The sequence below is a fragment of the Theropithecus gelada genome, chromosome 10 (genome assembly GCF_003255815.1).
Source record: "Theropithecus gelada isolate Dixy chromosome 10, Tgel_1.0, whole genome shotgun sequence".
Classification (NCBI taxonomy): domain Eukaryota; kingdom Metazoa; phylum Chordata; class Mammalia; order Primates; family Cercopithecidae; genus Theropithecus; species Theropithecus gelada.
Genome location: NC_037678.1, coordinates 93,289,804 through 93,310,423, shown reverse-complemented (window position 1 = coordinate 93,310,423; position 20,620 = coordinate 93,289,804).

Sequence of the window (20,620 nt, the reverse complement as noted above, 5' to 3'; positions counted from 1 at the left end):
ACTTAAACAAATTTACAAGGAAAAAAAAAAAAAACATTAAAAAGTGGGCAAAGGACATGAACAGACTTTTTTCAAAAGAAGGCATACATGCAGCCAACAATCACATGAAAAAAAGTTCAACATCACTGATTATTAGAGAAATGCAAATCGAAACCACAATAAGATACCACCTCATACCGGTCAGAATGGCTATTATTAAAAAGTCGAAGAGTAACAGATATTGGCAAGATTTCAGAGAAAGACACACTTATACACTGTTGGTGGAAGTGTAAATTAGTTCAGCCATGTGGAAAGCAGTGTGACGATTACTGTTTGTTTGTTAGTTAGTTAGTTAGTTTGTTTGTTTTAGACAGAGTCTCGCTCTGTCGCCCAGGCTGGAGTGCAGTGGCGTGATTTCAGCTCACTGCAAGCTCCGCCTCCCAGGTTCACACCATTCAGAATGCCTCAGCCTGCCAAGTAGCTGGGACTACAGGTGCCAGCCACCATGCCCGGCTAATTATTTTGTGTTTTTAGTAGAGACAGGTTTTCACCATGTTAGCCAGGATGGTCTCGATCTCCTGACCTCGTGAGCCACCCGTCTCGGCCTCCCAAAGTGCTAGGATTACAGGCATGAGCCACTGTGCTCAGCTGACAATTTCCTAAAGAACTTAGAACTACCATTCAACCCAGCAATTCCATTATTGGGTATATACTCAAAGGAATATAGATCATTCTACCATAAAGACACATGCACATGTATGTTCATTGCAGCACTATTCACAATAGCAAAGACATGAAATCACCCTAAATGCCCATCAGTAGTAGTCTTGGTAAAGAAAATATGGTACATACACCATGGAATAATATGCAGTCGTAAAATACGAAGAAGATCCTATCCTTGAAGTAGACACGAAGTAGTAGAGGGAAGGTTATAAGATACTGAGGGTCCATGAAGTCTTTAATTGTGTTTGTAAAGCAAAGAATAACAAAATAAAAGGAAAGAGAAAGAAAAATACGTCAACATATCAAAGGATGAAACAAATAGTTGAGGTAATCTTTATAAGTGGAAAATAAGGATATCACAAGAATATAACCTGCATAAAAATGAACACAGGCCTAAAATAATCTTATTATGAGTACATAAATTGAGCATCCACTGTCATCAGAGGGTTGCAATGCAATATATGGGACCCAAGGGGGATGTGCCCCTGTCCTTGGTCAATTAATCACAGGCTTTTGTAGGGCTTCAACTTGCCTCACTCTCCTTCTTGCCCTCTTTTAAATGATCATGCCAAAAGAAAGAACAGTGGTACTTTATAAAAATTTTTGATTTCTTCCTGAAGAGCCCCTCTTATTTGTCTGGGAAAAGCTAGACTCCAACCTGCTACTTACCACTCTCATTATCTTACACCTTCCCTCTATTATCTATTGCTCTCATCTTGTGCCTTTAGCTTCTTTTTCTTCCTTATCTCTTCTACCTGTGTTCCTGCTTCCTCCCCCAAACTGATAACTTCTGTCCCAAGTAGTTTTATTATTGCACCAACGTTGGCCAACAAAAGTGCATCTCATCTTCTAATTATTTATATGGCCAATTGCATTGTTTCCTGGGATCTTGGGTATTTTATGTTGATATTCAGAGATCCTCTCTTTACTATTTATTTGAAATGAAAGAACTGTATTTAGAAGCACTCTGGAGAGTTGAAAGTGCATGAAACAAGGATGTTATAATGAATTTGAGATATGAGTCCCACGTGTATGTGTCTTGCACTTTGGTATAACTCATTGGATCAGTCAGTTAGATGCTAATATGATAATGCCATTTACTGAAAGATGCCTTTAAAATATCACAATATATGAATAAAGGAGAACTACTAATCTTCTCTCGTATGTTCTCTTGGCCAATATGTGAGGAAAATTTCACACACAGGTGAGAGGCAAAGAAGAAAAACATTCCAAGCACAGGTCAGTGCTCAATGACACCAATATATTAAGGTTTGATGAAGACCTTAATTGTGCTTGTGAAGCCTGGTGGGATTCATCGACTAGCCATGCATTTGGCTGACAGCCTTGAAATGAAGTCTTTTATGCAAAGTGGAATGTTCTTTAGTGACTGCCTTCATAGGAAACTTCAAAACCACAGGATATTCTGATTCTTCTTAAATCTCAATTAAAGCATCTGTTATATTTATTCGATTATTTTTTGTGCTGTCATTCTGAGACATTTGGCCACTGTAAGGACAAGTCCATTCTGAATGTTCAGTCAATCTTATTACCATCAATTTTTGGTCATAATAAAAACATTTAAAATGAAAAAAATTGTAACAGAGCACAGAATCTGATCATGCCAAAAAGAAAGCATGCTTAGTTCTTTTACATAAATTGCCCATTTCTCCCTGACATTTCCTCATAACTGTTTAAGAGAAGGCAGAATCAAAGAACAGGCAGACTCAAAGCTCAAAGCTTACCTGGCCACAGGTGACCATATTTACAAAGACCTAACTGTGATATAACTTGCCGTGAAAAAGGTTTGTTTTCTGATCCCATCTTAGAGGCACAAGTTCCTGATACATCAACAGCTCCCCGAGCATAAAACTTTGACTCCAATTTGAGGAAGCAGAACTACTATGATCACCACCATGATCAACATTACACATATTGTCTAGACCTGAGCCATCCAACATGGTAGCCACTAGGCACATGTGGCTCTTGAACTTAAATTAACTAAAGTCATAAAAAAGTAAAAATTAATTTCCTTCATAGCATGAATCATATTTCAAGTGTTCAGTAGCCACATGTGACTGGTGGCTATTCAGTTGGACAGTACAGAACATAGAACACGTCCATCACTGCAACAGTGTTGGTCTAGATGTGTCCTAAAGCAGGCATTTCCCACATGTTATATCACTTAATTATCTCAAGAAACTGGTAAGGAAGAGTTTATTGGCTCTGTTTTATATATGCAGAAACTGATGTTCAGAGATGTTCTCAGCTATCTGTTCTGAAATGCACATCCATTCATCTTTGAGGAGTCTGCACTGACAGTGTATCTCCATGCCAAGACAACTTTTCCCCTCACGCCATAGGCTGGGAAAGAAATTAAAGTCTGAAACCCTCCCTTGCTAGGACAGCCAAAGGTAATGGCTTAAGTCCATTTTCAACTTCAATGTTGTTGAAGAAAAAGGAAAGGAGGCATTACTATTTTTCTAATTAAATAAGCCATTCTTTCTAAACCTTTCCTCCAGAACTGTTCTATTTTGTTTTGTTTCAGTTTTTTAATATGTGGGGTTGATCTGCTCAAACTCCAAGCATGCTTTTCCATATGCTTCTCTTTCCCATTTTTATATTTCCTTTAAGTACAAATGCTAAATCTGTGCCATATTTTTATTAGCTTTACACTGATGTTGTTGACATTTTTGAGAACTATTTGATGTCTGAGAAACTCGTGAACCTTTTATTTGCTCTTTTGAAATGTAGGGCAAAAAAACTAACACAGTGAAGGAAGGATTATGTTGTTTGTATCCAGAAAAACTACCTTGTACCCAAGTACATTTCAACTGGGTCTGACGATCCCTATCTTTTATTAGTCATTCATTAAGCTGCTATTAGTCCATGTAGGGAAATGTTTTCTGTTATATTCTCCCTGACAGAGTTCCCACTCCTCAGAATTTGTTGGGAAAAGAAATTTGAGGCAAAGAGATGATTAAACTCATCCTTAAAGTCAAATCTGCTGGCTCCTTCCTCTCCTGCCTGACCCAGCTCCATCCCCATCACAAATTCTCCCAGACATCTGATGCGGGCAGCAGAGGGGGAATCACATGAGCTACAGCTGAGTTCACAGGAATGATTTGTGAGCCTCAGTATTTGCACATGTGTGGTCATGGGGGACCTCTCTGGCCGGGCCAGCCATTTTCCCCCCACATCTGTTGGTTAATCGGAAATCCAAATGTACAAGACAGCACTGGGGAACAGAGGCGGGATTTGTAACCCACTTTGGAGAACTTCTCACACTGAAAACAAAGAGTATGCGACTCTGATTTTTAGCTCTTTCTAGATACATTTGCACAAATGAAATTTATCATTTAACTTTTGAATAAAAACTATGGCACTGAGCATCATGGAGAGAATGGCTGGAGACTTGGGCAGGGGCTGCTCAGTACCATCTGAAACCATTGCCAACAGCAGTCTGTTTCCCCTCTCCATCCACTTCCCATCTCACCTTTGTGTTTCTGTCTATTCCTTGCTTTGCTCTATCTCTTCTTCTCTCATTCTTTCTTCCCCACTTTTGCTTTCCCTTGTCTCTGATTCCCAGAAGAATCCTGGGAATCAAATTCTGGGTGAGCAGACACCTCTGAGGACTCCAGTGAGGCTCCTGCATGGATGCTTACCTAACATCTAAGCTCCATTCTTTGGGTATAGCAATGTCCTTCCCCTTAGACCTTCTTAAAAGGTGAAAACTCTCTCCTCTAAAGTAGGTTACATTAGGTTAATGAAAGTTTCTGAAATTTTACTGTAAAATATTTCTCAAGGGAGGTAGACTGCCTGAGACAAGTAAGGGGCAAGAAATGGTAAGAAGGCAGAATGCTGAAAATAAATGTAGTCCATCTCCAATTTTGGCCTGGGACTTGCTGAGGACAGTGAGAAACCATACTTCCATGTGATGCTGCTCCCTACAACAAAGAATTTCATCACCCCTACTCTTGCCAGGATTCTTAAAGTCTCAAGGAACATGTGGGGTCCTAACAAAGGAGGGATATTAAGTAAGGCTTAGAGAGCCCTGGCATCTTGTTAGGGAGGGCTGTTGTAGGGAGCAATCCAGATGCACATGAGCTGTTGCTTTTCTAGTGAGGGAAAAAGAAGAACAAATGAAAGCATTTGGCAACGATCTCAAATGGTGCTCTGTTGCAGGCTGGGCCAGTGATCAGCCAGTCTTCACCTGAATATCCACATCTGTTCTGTGAGCTCCTGCCCTGGTGATACTCATTGCTAGGAATTTTAAACATCATCCCTTGTTCAGGGATATGTAAAAATATCATTCTGTGGAAGAAAATCCAAAACACTGGCTACACCAAATGCTGGCAAGATGAAGAGGAACAAGAACCCTCATCTGTTGCTTATAGAAATGTAAAATGATACCACCACTTTGCAAGAGAGTTTGGTAGCTTCTTACAAAGGTAAACATAGTCTTACCATACATACAGTCTAGCAGTGGTGCTCCTGGTATTTACCCAGAGGAGTTGAAAACTTAAGTCCACACAAAAACCTGCACATTAATGTTTATAGGAGCTTTATTCATAATTACCAGAACTTGGAGGCAACCAAGATGGCTTTCAATAGGTGAATGAATAAACAAACTATGGCACATCAAGGCAATGAAATATTGTTCAGCCACCAAAAGAAGTGAGCTATCAGGAACAAAAAATAACCTTAAATATATATTGCTAAGTGAAGGAAGCAAATTTAGGAAGACTACATACTGTATTATTCTAACTACATGACATTCTGCAAAAGGCAAAACTATGGAGATGATAAAAAGATCAGTGGTTGTCAAGGGTCCATGGAAAGGAAGAGAGAGAAATAGATGGAACAGAGGGTATTTTTGGGCAGTGAAACTATTCTGTGTGATACTGTAATGGTGGGCACAAGTCATTTTACATATGTCAAAATCCGTAGAACATACAACACTAAGAGTGAATCCTAATGTAAGCTATGGACTTCAGTTGATAATAATATATCAATAAATATTGGATCTTCAATTATTACAAATTGTATTAGTCTGTAACAGATAACACAGTGGCAGCTAGCATCAACTTAAAGGGAAGAGACTGGTTCATGGGACTGGAGGGTTTGGGGCTAATTAGAATGTCATCAAGACCCGCTTTTCTCCCCTCCAGTTGGTCATCCAGCATCCACCCAGCCTAGGGCATTCTTTTGGTCCAGCCATCTGGATTTCATGCTTTCTTCCTGTGATGGTTAATAAGAGTGTCTATTTGACTGGATTAAAGGATGCAAAGTATTGTTCCTGTGTGTGCCTGTGAGGGTATTGCCAAAGGAGATTAACATTTGAGTCAGTACAAGGAGAGGCAAACCCACCCTCAATCTGCATGGACACCATGTAATCTGCTGAAAGCGTGGTTAGAATAAAAGCAGGCAAAGGAACATGGAAAGACTAGACTGGCTAAGTCTTCTGGCCTCCAACTTTATTCTGTGTTAGACACTTCCTGCCCTCAAACATCAGACTCCAAGTTCCTCAGCTTTTGAACACCTATGGTTTTCCAGGGGCTCTCAGGCCTTCAGCAACTGACTGAAGGCTGCACTGTCAACTTCCCTACTTTTGAGGTTTTCGGACTAAGGCTGGCATCCTTGCCCCTCAGCTTGCAGGCAGCCTATTGTAGGGTTTCACCTTGTGATTGTGTGAGTCAATACTCTTTAATAAATTTCCTTTCATATATGCATCTATCCTATTAGTCCTCTCTAGAGAACCCCGACTAATACACGTTCTTAAGCTAGTGTGATTGCTTCTGAAAGCTGTCTAGAAAGAACAAAGAGAGACCTTTCCCGACACTCACAGCAAAGCTTGCTTTGAAGCTCATGGACCTAGACCCCATCAAGTGCCTCCTCCTGGCCCATTTAGGGGTAATGCATATGGGATTACACTTAGGTCAGTCAAGTTTGCCACAACCTACAGGTGGGGCCAGCTGCAAGCAGGATGGTGTGCCCAGTGCACAGCTGAATAAGTTGGAGTCTCTCAGGAAGGAGGCAGGAGGCAGGCTGCTAAGTAGGCATCCAACAACATTTACTATGGTGGCTCCATTCCACCCACTTCCAGGGGCCAGTGAAAATGTTACCCTCTTAGGATCACAGCACCTACCAGACCAATGATACCCAGTGTGGTCCTCTACAGGCTGTTACCTGTCTGCAAAGAGATAGCTATAGAGATGAGAAAGAGACCAAGTAGTCACTCTGAGAGAATAATTGTATGCTTGTGGAATCTAATAACAATGAAATGTGGGTTTATATTTTGCATGTCTTTATTTTCACTTTTATAGTCACTTGGCTATATTGTACTTCACAAAACTATTAGTCCATGATGAAATTTTTTAAAATTTAAAAGCTGGTCCTCCACCATGGAGTATTTGGAAAATGCACTAGAGGTGAGCTCCAGGTCAGGAGCCACACCTGATCCCCGGGTGTCTCAGCAGCAAGGACAGTGCCTGGCATGCAACTGGCTTTCACTATTTGTTGTCAGAATAAATAAACAAGGGACAAAGCTGTGGTCGATGTCCAGGTTTTCAAATCCTAAGTCCAATGCTGCCCCACTGTGCCACACATCTGCTGAGAAGATAACGATATCCCCTGACCTTGAGAGTCCTTGTCACCACTAACATGGCAAATGGCATAATCTGAAGACAGAGTCAAGAATGTCTACAAAAAGATTCAAATCCCTCCTGTACAGGAAATTGTGAACACAAAGGGATTGATGACAGCATGGGATGCATATCTCTGAAAAAAACCCCATCCTCCAAGGAGAAGCAGCCTCCCCTGCCCCCATACTGCAAAGCAACTGCTGGGTTGGTGGGCTATCAGGGTGGGCATCCTGTTCTCTTATCACTGGCTCCAGAATTCAGAGAGAGCCAGGCAGGCTTCCTTAAAAGTCACATTTGCATTTGAGAAATGTGTATGGTGGGGAGAGGGAGAAATATCTTCACTGTTCCACTGAGAATTATGAAAATGCCCCTTCTTTGAGTTTGAGACAAGACTAACGCCAGCCCTCTTACCTCTCGAGAAGGACTTGAGAACCAATGCCTGCTCATTAATATCACACGCTCTGCTATTTTAAATTAAAATACCAATACGGTGTTAGAAAATCCAATGATATATTGCCCTTTTGTTTATAAAGTAATATTTTAAAATAAATCTCTCAGAGAAAAAAGCATTTTGGTATGCCCAAAGTTGTCCCATACCCCCGTCCTGCTGGTGGAGGAACATGTCGCTGCTTTTCTTGGTTTTCTTTCCCTGTAAAAGGAAACAATAATGCCTCTGCCTGTTTGTGAAACCTTGTTACTTAGAAACGAAAACTTTTCTTTCTCATCTTTTAAAGCCATAGAAAACCTAAATGAATTGGGGAAAAGGAGTGCAGTAGGGAAAAAAAAATAGGAATTTCAACATACTCTTCATGAAAGCCTCTTTAGACTCTCCATGTCCTTTAATCTGTTTGCCTTTAAATAGTCAAGGAAAAACAATGCATTTACATGAGTAAACAGCTACTTTTATTTCAAATAGGGGTTTAATCTGTTTACTTAAAGGATTTAAAGCAAATAATTTTAAAAGCCTTCCAAATCGCCAGCTACCATAGTGAGACCCTCATCTCTAGAAAAAAATACAGAAATTAGCTGGAAGTGGGGGCACACACTCATAGAGCCCAGGAGGTTGAGGCTATAGGGAGCCATGATCACACCACTGGACTCCAACCTGGGCAACAGAGTGAGACCCTGTCTCTAAAAAAGAAAACAAACAAAAAACCCAAAGCAAATATATAAGAGTCTATTTTGGTTTAATTTGGTGCAGTCTGTAGATATTCCATCTAACTCCGTATCAAATTACATGAAATGAAATAACATTTTACATATCTATATTTGATTACAGCATATTCCTAGTGGCTTACATCCTCCATCATTGGACACTCACTGAAATGAGTATTAGATTAGTTTTTCCCTACACTCAAATTAACAATCCTAATGTTCAAGGCAGTTTTTAATTTACATATGGTAATGAATATTAAAGTGCCAGTGTTTCAAGTCCATGCAACACGTTAATCTCTGACGGCACTTTGTGAAAGTAGCCTTATGCATTCTATATTCCTGGATTGTGATGCATTCTTTGGAAATATTCAGAGAATTGCTGCAGCATTTCCTTGAACGTTAATGACTACATCCAAGCACTAAGTTCCATTCAAAGTTGGCAACTGTTGTTTAGGGATAAATGAGTCTTACTCAATTACTTCATTGAAGTGGCAGCCAAGTGAAAAGACGGTTTTCCCCTTTGGCCTCCTAGAGCAAAGTTTTTGCTTATTGTGACGATGTATTCTCTTTAGTGATACCTGTATGCTCTTGTTCAGCATTGATTAGCACAGTGTTGAAGAATATTAATATGCTCGGTAGTATCAGTTACCTAAAGTGACAAGATCTTTCATATCAATGAAAAAGACCTTCCTAATAATTTGTAAAGAGAAATCAAAATTTTAGAGCAGGTAGTAATCTCTAAAATTACCTTTTATGGTATGAATATTCTAACTACCCAAGCCTACATAAATGTATTTCGTTGAAAACTCTTAGGTTGCCTTATTATAACAAGATGCAAACTATATTTTTTTTAAAAAAGTGTTTTAAAAAAGTATTTTTTGGGAGGCAGAGAACTGAGACTGACACAGAGAGGCCAAAACAGAGAGCAAGGGTAGCTGCTGGAGATGCTGGTCATTTCCCAGTTCCTGGAACTAGTTCACATCTGACTCTGCTATTTTCTTTTTCCCTGAGCTGTTACAATAGTGCCTTCAATAAACTCTACTTGATATATGAGCATGCTTGAGTAGCGTTCTGTTCCTTAAAACCAGAGACAAGAACACTGCCTAATAGCCAATGTTTATCTCAGGGCCAGACATATGGTAGGAGCTAAGCAAATATTTCTGGACTAGATGGATCACGTAAACACATTTGATGTCCATACTTATCCACCAGTCTGCTGTCTTCTTCAGGCTTACTAGAAACAAGGGTAATGCCCTTGGCTATTTTCAGTCTTTCCTACAGTCACATTTTTGAGTAGTAAAACAATAGAAAAAAACGTGATAACACTAAAGAAAGAAGCATTTATCGTGATTCATTAAAAATGCATTTGTTAAAAGACAAATTGGCTCACCAGTTATACTTAGTGCTCCCTCATCCCAGTGAAATGTTCTTTTGAATCAACCTGCCAAATATTTGACTCTCTAGTAGTATGTATAAAAATACATTGGCGACGCCTTCAAAGCTAAGGAACTACTGCTCGTCTACAAGAAAATCCATTCATGTGTGACCACTGCTTTCAGACAGGTAAATTCTTCTGGCCCTTTCAGAAGCTGGAGAAGTTTCTGTAAAGATCCTAAGGAAAATGGAAATCAACAGCAGAGCCATCTTTCAGAAAAAGATCTGGCTATAAAATGGTCTAGAGACACAAGTAAACTCCAATATGTTCCTAAGATTAATTTATGTTCAACTGTGGTTCATAAAACAGTCAGGAAATCTCAAGTGACCAGGAATTTGTGAATTCCAGTTACTTCCTGATTTCAACAGATGTAAAGACTCTATTCTCACAGCTGAGCCTTGGGATCTCTTCTTTTCAGGACAATGCTGCTTCTCTCATGTTAAAAACTGTCATAAAGAGAGGGTGCTCAGCTCCTTCTGGGCTAGCTGCTTGGCTCGCCATTGATTTCAAAAGGAATCTCAACCTTGAAAGACTTTTTATCTAATTTCAGTGGTGAGTATGACAATAGCAATAATGATGAAATGGCACATACAGTGCTTACTGCATGCCAGACACTGACTGCCTCCACGTAATCATCACAAAATCTGTATTAAAAAACATAAGAAGCTACCCTATTTAATGGAACAATAAAAGGATAACTTCTTACTCTAGAAATAGAAGGAGAAGGCTGGACTGGTGTAAATATACCAGTTTAATTTATAGATGGTATCTGGAGATAACAGGCAGCTGACAATAACACCTCTGACACTAGCTACCTTATTTCCCCCTCTTTTTTTGATGTCAGATCATTCAATTTGACAATGTCTGTTAAGGATTTACCATATAAGGCATTGCCCTGTGCACAGTTAAGTCAGAGGGGCAGTTTGAGGAGTTGGACTCTGTTCTATCAACATGTGTTCCCAAGGTCCTCTCATTTGGGCTGAACTTTTCATAGAATCAGATATGCAGCCTACTGGAAAAGGAAAAGTCTTATTGGGGGAGTTCAGGTCAGTCTTGGCTGAATAGCTCCAGTGGCCAACAGTGGCCTATCCAGTGATGAATCCTTGAAGGAGGTGATCCAACAGCCAGCAGGAACAAACCACAGCTCGGTCAGGAATGAACTGGAGGCCACTCAAGCTGAACAACATCTCAGCATCTGGCTCCGTTCGTGGGCTATCACCTGCTTCTTATCCTAGAGATGATTTAACGTTTAGGGAACCAAACCAAATGTGGGGAAGGAGTAACTATCAATTGCATAATTAGAAGGCGGCATGAAGGGCCTGCCATCACTTGCTCATCGAGTCATTTGCCTCATCCATCTTGCCTGCCCTTGACCTTGTCTTTGAGCCCCCACCCACATTGGGCCTTATAAACTTTCTAAGAAAAACTCTGGGATCTAGTGGAAAACAGAAGACATAGGAAAAGTGGAGGCAAGTGGCCATGATGTGAAACCTCAAATATAGCAAGAGCCCCGTTGACAGCACTGGAACTGAAGTTCCTCCTGCCGGCTCCCAGCCCAGGGTACTGGGTTCAGAGCAAGGCAGATGGCACTGAACCTCCAAGCTGTGAAAGTTTAAAAGGGCTCCATGTCTGGAGTTGTTTTCTAGACTAATAAATTCTGTGTCCTGGAGGACTAACACGTGGAGCTCTCTCCCTTCCACCCTGACACACTGTACCGCACCACCGGCTCCTCTCCTTTTGGCATCACCTCCACCTATAACGTTTCCCTGCCTAAAACAGTTGGTTTCTTACATCCCAGCCAAGGCAGTTTTCTCACCATTTAATGATCCCCCCTGCCACATTTCCCCCTTCTCCCTTGCATGTGCTACCTATAGAGCATCAAAGGGAATCATGAGTGGGGCTGAGTACAGGGCAAGAGGACCTCGGCTTCCAAGAGCCTCCTACTTCAGGGTTGATGAGTCAGTTGCTGCAAGATCTCAGCACCCAGTGCTGTGAGCCAGAAGCTCAGGCCTCCCTTTGTCAGCCCTTTTACAATCGCTCCTAGACTAGACCTCAAGGCTGCCACAAAGGTTCCTGGCCAGGTGTGTGTCCTTCTCCCTTGGAGCTGCTGCAAAACTCTTCCAGTGCTTCCAGTTTCTTCATCAACCTCAGTGTTATGGACTAAGTTGTGTCCTCACCAAATTCACGTTGAATCCCTCACCGCTGGTACCTCAGAATATAACTATATTTGGAGATAGGCTATTTAAAGAGGTAATTAAGCTAAAACAAGGTCATATGCATGGGCCATCATCCAACATGACTGGTGTCCTTGTAAGAAGAGAAGACTAGGACCCACGCTCACAGACACAAAGACCATGTGAAGACACAGGAGAAGACAATCCATGGAGCAAGGCCTCACAGGAAAGCATCCCTGCCAACACCCTAGTCTTAGACTTCTGGCCTCCAGAACTGTGAGAATTTACATGTCTGTTGCTTAAGCCTCCCATTCTGTGGTACTTTGTGCAGCCCTGGCAGATTACCACATTCACAAGTCCAACGTTGAAGTAATGAGGAGAAAATAGGGTCTTCCATGTAACTGGTCCTCAGTGCCCTTTCCCAACTGAAAACACAGTTAAAAACAGAGGCTTTCAGAGGCAAGTTCTTGGTCGTGCATTTTTAGGCGTGAAACCCACTGGGAGTGTCCGGCTCTGACTCCTCTTTTGCTGCTGAATTGTTTGCTCTGGATTAGGTGGGATACCCCGGCTCCCCCCAGCCTCGGCACTGCAAACCATCTCCCTCAAAGACAGTGGCAGGACCAGAATTGTCACTCAGAATCTGACCCTGCTGTACTTATCAGTGCCAAATGGATGAGAACATGCAGCCTTTCGTTGGGAATATTCCACAATCATAAAAGGAAATTTGAAGAATAAGCAAAATTATTTACATACCCGTCCTTCAAAAATGCATCTTAACCCTACCTTCTACTAGCCTCCTCCTCATCCCCTCCCTCCTCTGCCATGTCCAGAAATAAACCTGGAACTCTCTTGAATTTATTTGTGCTCTTCGCCTCAATCACTTTTCTCAGCAACTCATTACACATGTACATTACCCTCTGCAAGGAAGAGTCCTGTCTGAGTTATCCGTTTACTCAGAGTGTCCTAATTTTATGAACAAGTTCCTAACAATAAGGTCAGTTAGACCACAGGATCCTCATCCAAGGAGAGTGGCAGAGTCCTCGTCAGGGGTCCAGCCCAGCTTCGCTGAGACAAAGCACTGGAGAACTCTGTATGGAAGAAGAGATGCAGGCAGCCCAAGCAGGCGGCATGATCTAATTCTGTAGATATGTTTCCATCACTGAGTTCTAGGATGCTGAGGGGATTCCGTGACAATAAAATTACTGCTTTGCCATCTTCAACAAAAGCGAAATAAACTGCTTCTTTTTCCATTATAAAAAGTTTACCAAGGGACAAGTCACAGCTGATTAATAGGACTTGTTTTAACAGTTATTAAGGGCCTTGCTTTCATTCTTTCATTAGTGGAGCAATACCTGGCATGTGCTTACTTCATGCTTCAAACTGATGGATTTCAGGAAAAGCCAACGTAAAGAATAAAACCAATACAATTTTAATGGATCAAATGCCCACTTACTAAAAACCACAATTCTCAGGTCCACATTTTTATTAAAGCAGACTTTCATTTAGTGCTTCAGATTTTACTAAACCCAGCATTTTTCTAAACCAAAGAAATCTTATGACCAGCAATAAATTTTCTCCAAGAGATCATTTTCCAATCAGTTCCATTACAGCAAACCTATGCCATTACACTTACCTCCAAAATATACAATTACATGAATTAGCGTATACCAATGAATTTTTAATTTTTTGCCTGTTAGTTCAAACCACATGAAATATCTCTGCAACCGGATATTTTTATTGAGACCAAAGCATATGCATTCCAAACAATGCATTTCTACTTAGATTCTTCTGAAGTTTAATGAAAAAAGTTTGCACTATCTGTTATCAATATGTTACTATTCAAACCATTCTTTTACTTGATTCTGCTCACTCTCTAATCCATTTGTGCACATTTTGGGCCAACTTCTATAATATCCTACCATATCTTTCCCATGGAGATCTCAGAAGACAGCAAACAATATTATTATTGATATTGCATTATTTTGTAGATTATAAAATGTGTGAATCACAGAATTTTGGAGCTGGATAAAACTTACGAAGAATTTTACTTTTAGTGACCACAAACTTAGAGTTTTCTATTAATTTTTTTTTTATGTACTTCTTACATGGCCCCTAGTCCTAACAACTCAGGGTAAAAAGCAATTTGATTATAGCAAGAGGGGATACTAGCATAGGAAGGGGTAAATTAGAGATAACCAGATTATTCCCTGGGCCGGCTTGACTTGACAAAGCATTTAGAATTATCTCTCAGCTTTTCCCCAGAACTGCAACTCTTTAAAGCTGTTCCTTGGAAGTTGCCCTTCGTAGTTGCATTTTTCTTCTAACTCCTGGCCAAGACAGAATGCTCATTCCCAAATTCCCTGTACACAAATAAAGCCAAGTCTTTCCAGGCCGGCTTTTTCCAGGCTGGCTTCCCAGTTGTGGTCATTACCACCACACAGGCACACATGCATATACACACACACATACACACACATACACAAGCATATACACACATGCACATGCACAATACACATGCATATAAGCACACACACATAATGTGCACACACACACACCCACATACATGTACGAATACACACATGCACAAACACATACACACATGCAGGTGCACACATATGCACACACTCACACACACACCTACAAGCACATACACACATGCACGCATGCACATACATGAGCAGGGTTCTTGTTATAGTATAGATTGTTTCTCATTCTTACATATCCTATTCCAACAGCTTTCTTGAACTTCTTTCTTTGGCCTACGACCAAGGGCAGTGCCTAGAAGTCTCTGTTTTGAGCTCCCAGTTCAATCCCCTCCCCGTCTTGGCTTGAGACTGAGGTGTAGGTCTCTACATTCCCTGTAACAGCCATCCTGTAACCCCAGCTCCCCTGCCTTGGTTGCAGCTGGGAAGAGAGCCCAGCTGAAAGCCTCTAGCTTTTCAACTAGATGCAGTTCCTTCCCAGCATGCACCTGCAGCCAGGAGTTCCCCACCCCTGACCTCAGTCACCACCAGTTCCAGTCCCAAACTGGAAGTGGAAAAGAACCATCTAGATCAAATGTTTTTGTTTCCTTGTCTCTCAAGCTTGTTTCTGTATCTTCCTGTCTTTGAGATTTTTTACAACTGCTTGTCAAGATTCCTAAGACCTAATTGCAGACACATTCTGACTCCGAATGAGCTCCTGGCTAGGAGTCTGTGTCACCCAGAGCTGCAGAGTCCAGAGGCTCATCTGGCCCACCATCACTACTGGTTGGCTTATCCAGACCCAGACTCTGCCTAGGATTAGACTCTGCCTAGGATTCTCCTCAGGTGGTAGCTCTTAGTTTTCACCCCCACCTGTCCATCTCTTCAGTATTCAAACCACCACCACCACCCACACTTACACCTGACTGGGAAATTCTGCGTAGCCCCAAAGTATCTGAACTGGTATTTTTCGATTTGCTTTATTCAAATACCATATTTTCATACATTATATCTCTTCCTTAGAGTCCAAAAGCATGTGGTACTAGAACATTCACTTCAAATTATACTGATAGGGATTTTGAAGGGAAGAATGTTTTCATAGTGTGGCAGGCATGAGTCTCCATCCATAAACTCAGATGTGCTAGAAATATCCTTCTTTAAAAAAAATTATTTCCATAGGTTATTGGAACAGGTGGTGTTTGGTTACATGAGTAAACACATTCTTTAGTGGTGATTTGCGAGATTTTGGTGCTCCCATGACCTGAGCAGTATACACTGCACCCAGTTTGTAATATTTTATCCCTCACCCCCTTCTCACTCTTTCCTCCTGAGTCCCCAAAGTCCATTGTGTCGTTCTTATGCCTTTTCATCCTCATAGCTTAGCTACCACTTATGAGTGAGAACATACAATGTTTGGTTTTCCATTTCTGAGTTACTTCACCTAGAATAGTGGTCTCCAATCTCATCCAGGTTGCTGCAAATGCCATTAATTCATTCCTTTTGATGGCTGAATAGTATTCCATCGTATATATATACACCACAGTTTCTTTATCCACTCGTCGATTGATTGGTATTTGGGTTGGTTCCACATTTTTGCAACTGTGAATTGTGCTGCTATAAACATGTGTGTGCAAGTATCTTTTTTGTACAATGACTTCTTTTCCTCAGGGTAGTCATCCAGTAGTGGGATTGCTGGATCAAATGGTAGTTCTACTTTTAGTTCTTTAAGGAATCTCCACACGGTTTTCCATAGCAGTTGTACTAGTTTACATTCCCACCAGCAGTGTAGAAGTGTTCCCTGTTTATTGCATTCATGCCAACATCTACTGTTTTTTGATTTTTTTATTATGGCCATTCTTGCAGGAGTAAGGTGGTATTGCATTGTGGTTTTGATTTGCATTTCCCTGATCATTAGTGATGTTGAGCATTTTTTCATATGTTTATTGGCCATTTGTGTGACTTCTTTTGAGAATTGTATATCTATGTCCTTAGCCCACTTTTTGATGGGGTTGTTTGGTTTTTTCTTGCTAATTTGTTTGAGTTTATTGTAGATTCTGGATATTAGTCATTTGTCAGATGTATACACTGTGAAGATTTTCTCCCACTCTGTGGGTTGTCTGTTTACTCTGCTGACTGTTCCTTTTGCCATGCAAAACCTATTTGGTTTAATTAAGTAGCAGCTTTTTATCTTTGTTTTTATTGCATTTGCTTTTGGGTTCTTAGTCATGAATTTCTTGCCTAAGCCAATCTCTAGAAGGGTTTTTCCGATGTGAAATATCTCTATGTCTTTCTAATCAAATTTATTACTGACTGTGAGTTCCCCATCTCACCTAACTGGTGATGCATTTAATCTCAGCTGTTCTTGTGGTTTCCTGTCAACCCCCAGGCCCAGGTCAACCCCAAGGCTTTGGGAAGAGCTGGAGACCAGATGGGAGGTCCTATCTTTGGTCATCTTCCCACAGAAGGTATGACTCAGCACATCTTCCCTGTGCTCCTGTGCTCATGGTTCCTGAAGGTATGAGAACTCACAGATACCACTTCAGGAACAATGAAATCAGTGTCTGGGTCCCTGCCTTTGTTGACAGCTCACTCTGCTTCCCTACCAAAGATCTCCCAAGAAGATGGCAGAACCACCTTCTTAAAGAGTCACAGACCTCCTCCTGTTCCCACTTCTGACTCAAAATCTCTTTTTAGTCAGACAGAAGACCCTTTCTCCAGCCAAGCCTGCCCTCTTCGGTGGGTTGAGGCTTTTGGAAATAAATGCCAGGAAGCCATGAAGGTCCCTATGCTCTCTGCCCTGCCCTGCCCAGCCCCACTCCACCCCTAACCAGAGGCTAGGAAACCCAAACCTCTGCGAGTTTCAAAGGTAGAGGGAAGAAAAGGGGAAATCATGAACTCATGTCTCAAATTATTTTCCAACCTCTTTAGCAATGCTGCATTTAACAATATTTTATTGATATATGCAAATAGCTTTTACAATAAATCCTTGCAAGAAAACAAAATAAACGTACTTCATCATTAAAAATGCCAAACTGGGCTTTTACAGGAATGCAGCACAGAACTAAGTACACTCTGTATCTGTTACTTATCTAGATGTAAACAAGGAAAGGATATGCTGGCTAAATAAATAACGTCACACAGACCAACAGTGATGAAAGAGATTTCATTTTGTCTTTCAATTGGCATATTTTCTTTGAAAGGATGATATGGTGAAAGAATCCTCGACAGTATTCCAAAGGGACTCAATCTTCAGGAAAGTCAAAGATTGCTAAAAATCTGCTGTGGGTCAGTTGTTGTCTTGTTTGTTTGTTTGTTTTATTATTATACTTTAAGTTATAGGGTACATGTGCACAACGTGCAGGTTTGTTATATATGTATACGTGTGCCATGTTGGTTTGCTAAATCCATTAACTCATCATTTACATTAGGTATTTCTCCTAATGCTTTCCTTCCCCCATTGCCCCATCCCACGACAGGCCCCAGTGTGTGATGTTCCCTGCCCTGTGTCCAAGTGTTCTCATTGTTCAATTGTCACCTATGAGTGAGAACATGGGGTGTTTGGTTTCCTGTCCTTGCAATAGTTTGCTCAGAATGATGGTTTCCAGCTTCATCCATGTCCCTACAGAGGACATGAACTCATCCTTTTTATAGCTGCATACTATTCTGTGGTGTATATGTGCCACATTTTCTTAATCCGGTCTATCACTGATGGACATTTGGGTTGATTCCAAGTCTTTGCTGTTGTGAATAGTGCCGCAATAAACATATGTGTGCATGTGTCTTTACTGCAGCATGATTTATAATCCTTTGGGTATATACCCAGTAATGGGATTGCTGGGTCAAATGGTATTTCTAGTTCTAGATCCTTGAGGAATTGCCACACTGTCTTCCACAATGATCGAACTAGTTTACACTCCCACCAACCATGTAAAATCATTCCTATTTCTCCACATCCTTTCCAGCACCTGTTGTTTCCTTACTTTTTAATGATCGCCATCCTAACTGGTGTAAGATGGTATCTAATTGTGGTTTTGATTTGCATTTCTGGATAACCAGTGACGATGAGCATTTTTTCATGTGTCTGTTGGCTGCATAAATGTCTTCTTTTGAGAAGTGTCTGTTCATATCTTTTGCCTACTTTTTGATGGGGTTGTTTGATTTTTTTCTTGTAAATTTGTTTACATTCCTTGTAGATTCTGGATATTAGCCCTTTGTCAGATGGATAGATTGCAAACATTTTCTCCCATTCTGTAGGTTGCCTGTTCACTCTGATGGTAGTTTCCTTTGCTGTGCAGAAGCTCTTTAGTTTAATTAGATTCCATTTGTCTATTTTAGCTTTTGTTGCCATGGCTTTTGGTGTTTTAGTCGTGAAGTCCTTGCCCATGCCTATGTCCTGAGTGGTATTGCCTAGGTTTTCTTCTAGGGTTTTCATGGTTTTAGGTCTAACATTTAAGTCTTTAATCCATCTTGAATTAATTTTTGTATAAGGTTTAAAGAAGGGATCCAGTTTCAGCTTTCTATGTATGGCTAGCCAGTTTTCCCAGCACCACTTATTAAATAGAGAGAATCCTTTCCCCATTTCTTGTTTTTGTCAGGTTTGTCAAAGATCAGATGGTTGTAGATGTGCGTTGTTATTTCTGAGGCCTCTGTTCTGTTCCATTGGTCTATCTTTCTGTTTTGGTACCATTACCATGCTGTTTTGGTTACTGTAGACTTGTGGTATAGTTTGAAGTCAGGTAGTGTGATGCCTCCAGCTTTGTTCTTTTGGCTTAGAATTGTCTTGGCTATGCGGGCTCTTTTTCGGTTCCATATGAACTTTAAAGTAGTTTTTTCCAATTCTGTGAAAAAAGTCAGTGGTAGCTTCATGGGGATGGCATTGAATCTATAAATTACCTTGGGAAGTATGGCCATTTTCACGATATTGTTTCTTCCTGTACATGAGCATGGAATGTTCTTCCATTTGTTTGTGTCCTCTATTATTTCATTGAGCAGTGGTTTGTAGTTCTTCTTGAAGAGGTCCTTCACATCCCTTGTATATTGGATTCCTAGGTATTTTAATCTCTTTGTAGCAATTGTGAGTGGGATTTCACTCAGGATTTGGCTCTCTGTCTGTTACTGGTGTATAAGAATGCTTGTGAATTTTGCACATTGATTTTGTATCCTGAGACTTTGCTGAAGCTGCTTATCAGCTTAAGGAGATTTTGGATTGAGATGATGGGGTTTTCTAAATATACAATCATGTCATCTGCAAACAGAGACAATTTGACCTCCTCTTTTCCTAATTGAATACCCTTTATTTCTTTATCTTGTCTGATTGCCCTGGTCAGAACTTCCAACACTATATTGAATAGGAGTGGTGAGAGAGGACATCCCTGTCTTGTGCCAGTTTTCGAAGGGAATGCTTCCAGTTTTTGCCCATTCAGTATGATGTTGGCTATGGGTTTGTCATAAATAACTCTTATTATTTTTAGATACGTTTCATCAATACCTAGTGTGTTGAGAGTTTTTAGCATGAAGGGCTGTTGAATTTTGTTGAAGGCCTTTTCTGCATCTATTGAGATAATCATGTGGTTTTTTTCCTTCAGTTCTGTTTATGTGATGGATTGCATTTATTGATTTGCATATGGTGAACCAGCCTTGAACCCCAGGGATGAAGCCAACTTGATCGTGGTGGATAAACTTTTTGATGTGCTACTGGATTCAGTTTGCCAGTATTTTATTGAGGATTTTCACATTGATGTTCATCAGGGATATTGGTCTAAATTTCCCTTTATTTTTGTTGTGTCTCTGCCAGGCGTTGGTATCAGGATGATGCTGGCCTCATTAAATGAGTTAGGGATGAGTCCCTCTTTTTCTATTGATTGGAATAGTTTCTGAAGGAATGGTACCAGTTCCTCTTTGTACCTCTAGTAGAATTTGGCTGTGAATCTGTCTGGTCCTAGACTTTTTTTGGTTGGTAGGCTATTAATTATTGCCTCAATTTCAGAGCCTCTTATTGGTCTATTCAGGGATTCAACTTCTTCCTAGTTTAGTCTTGGTAAGGTGTGTGTG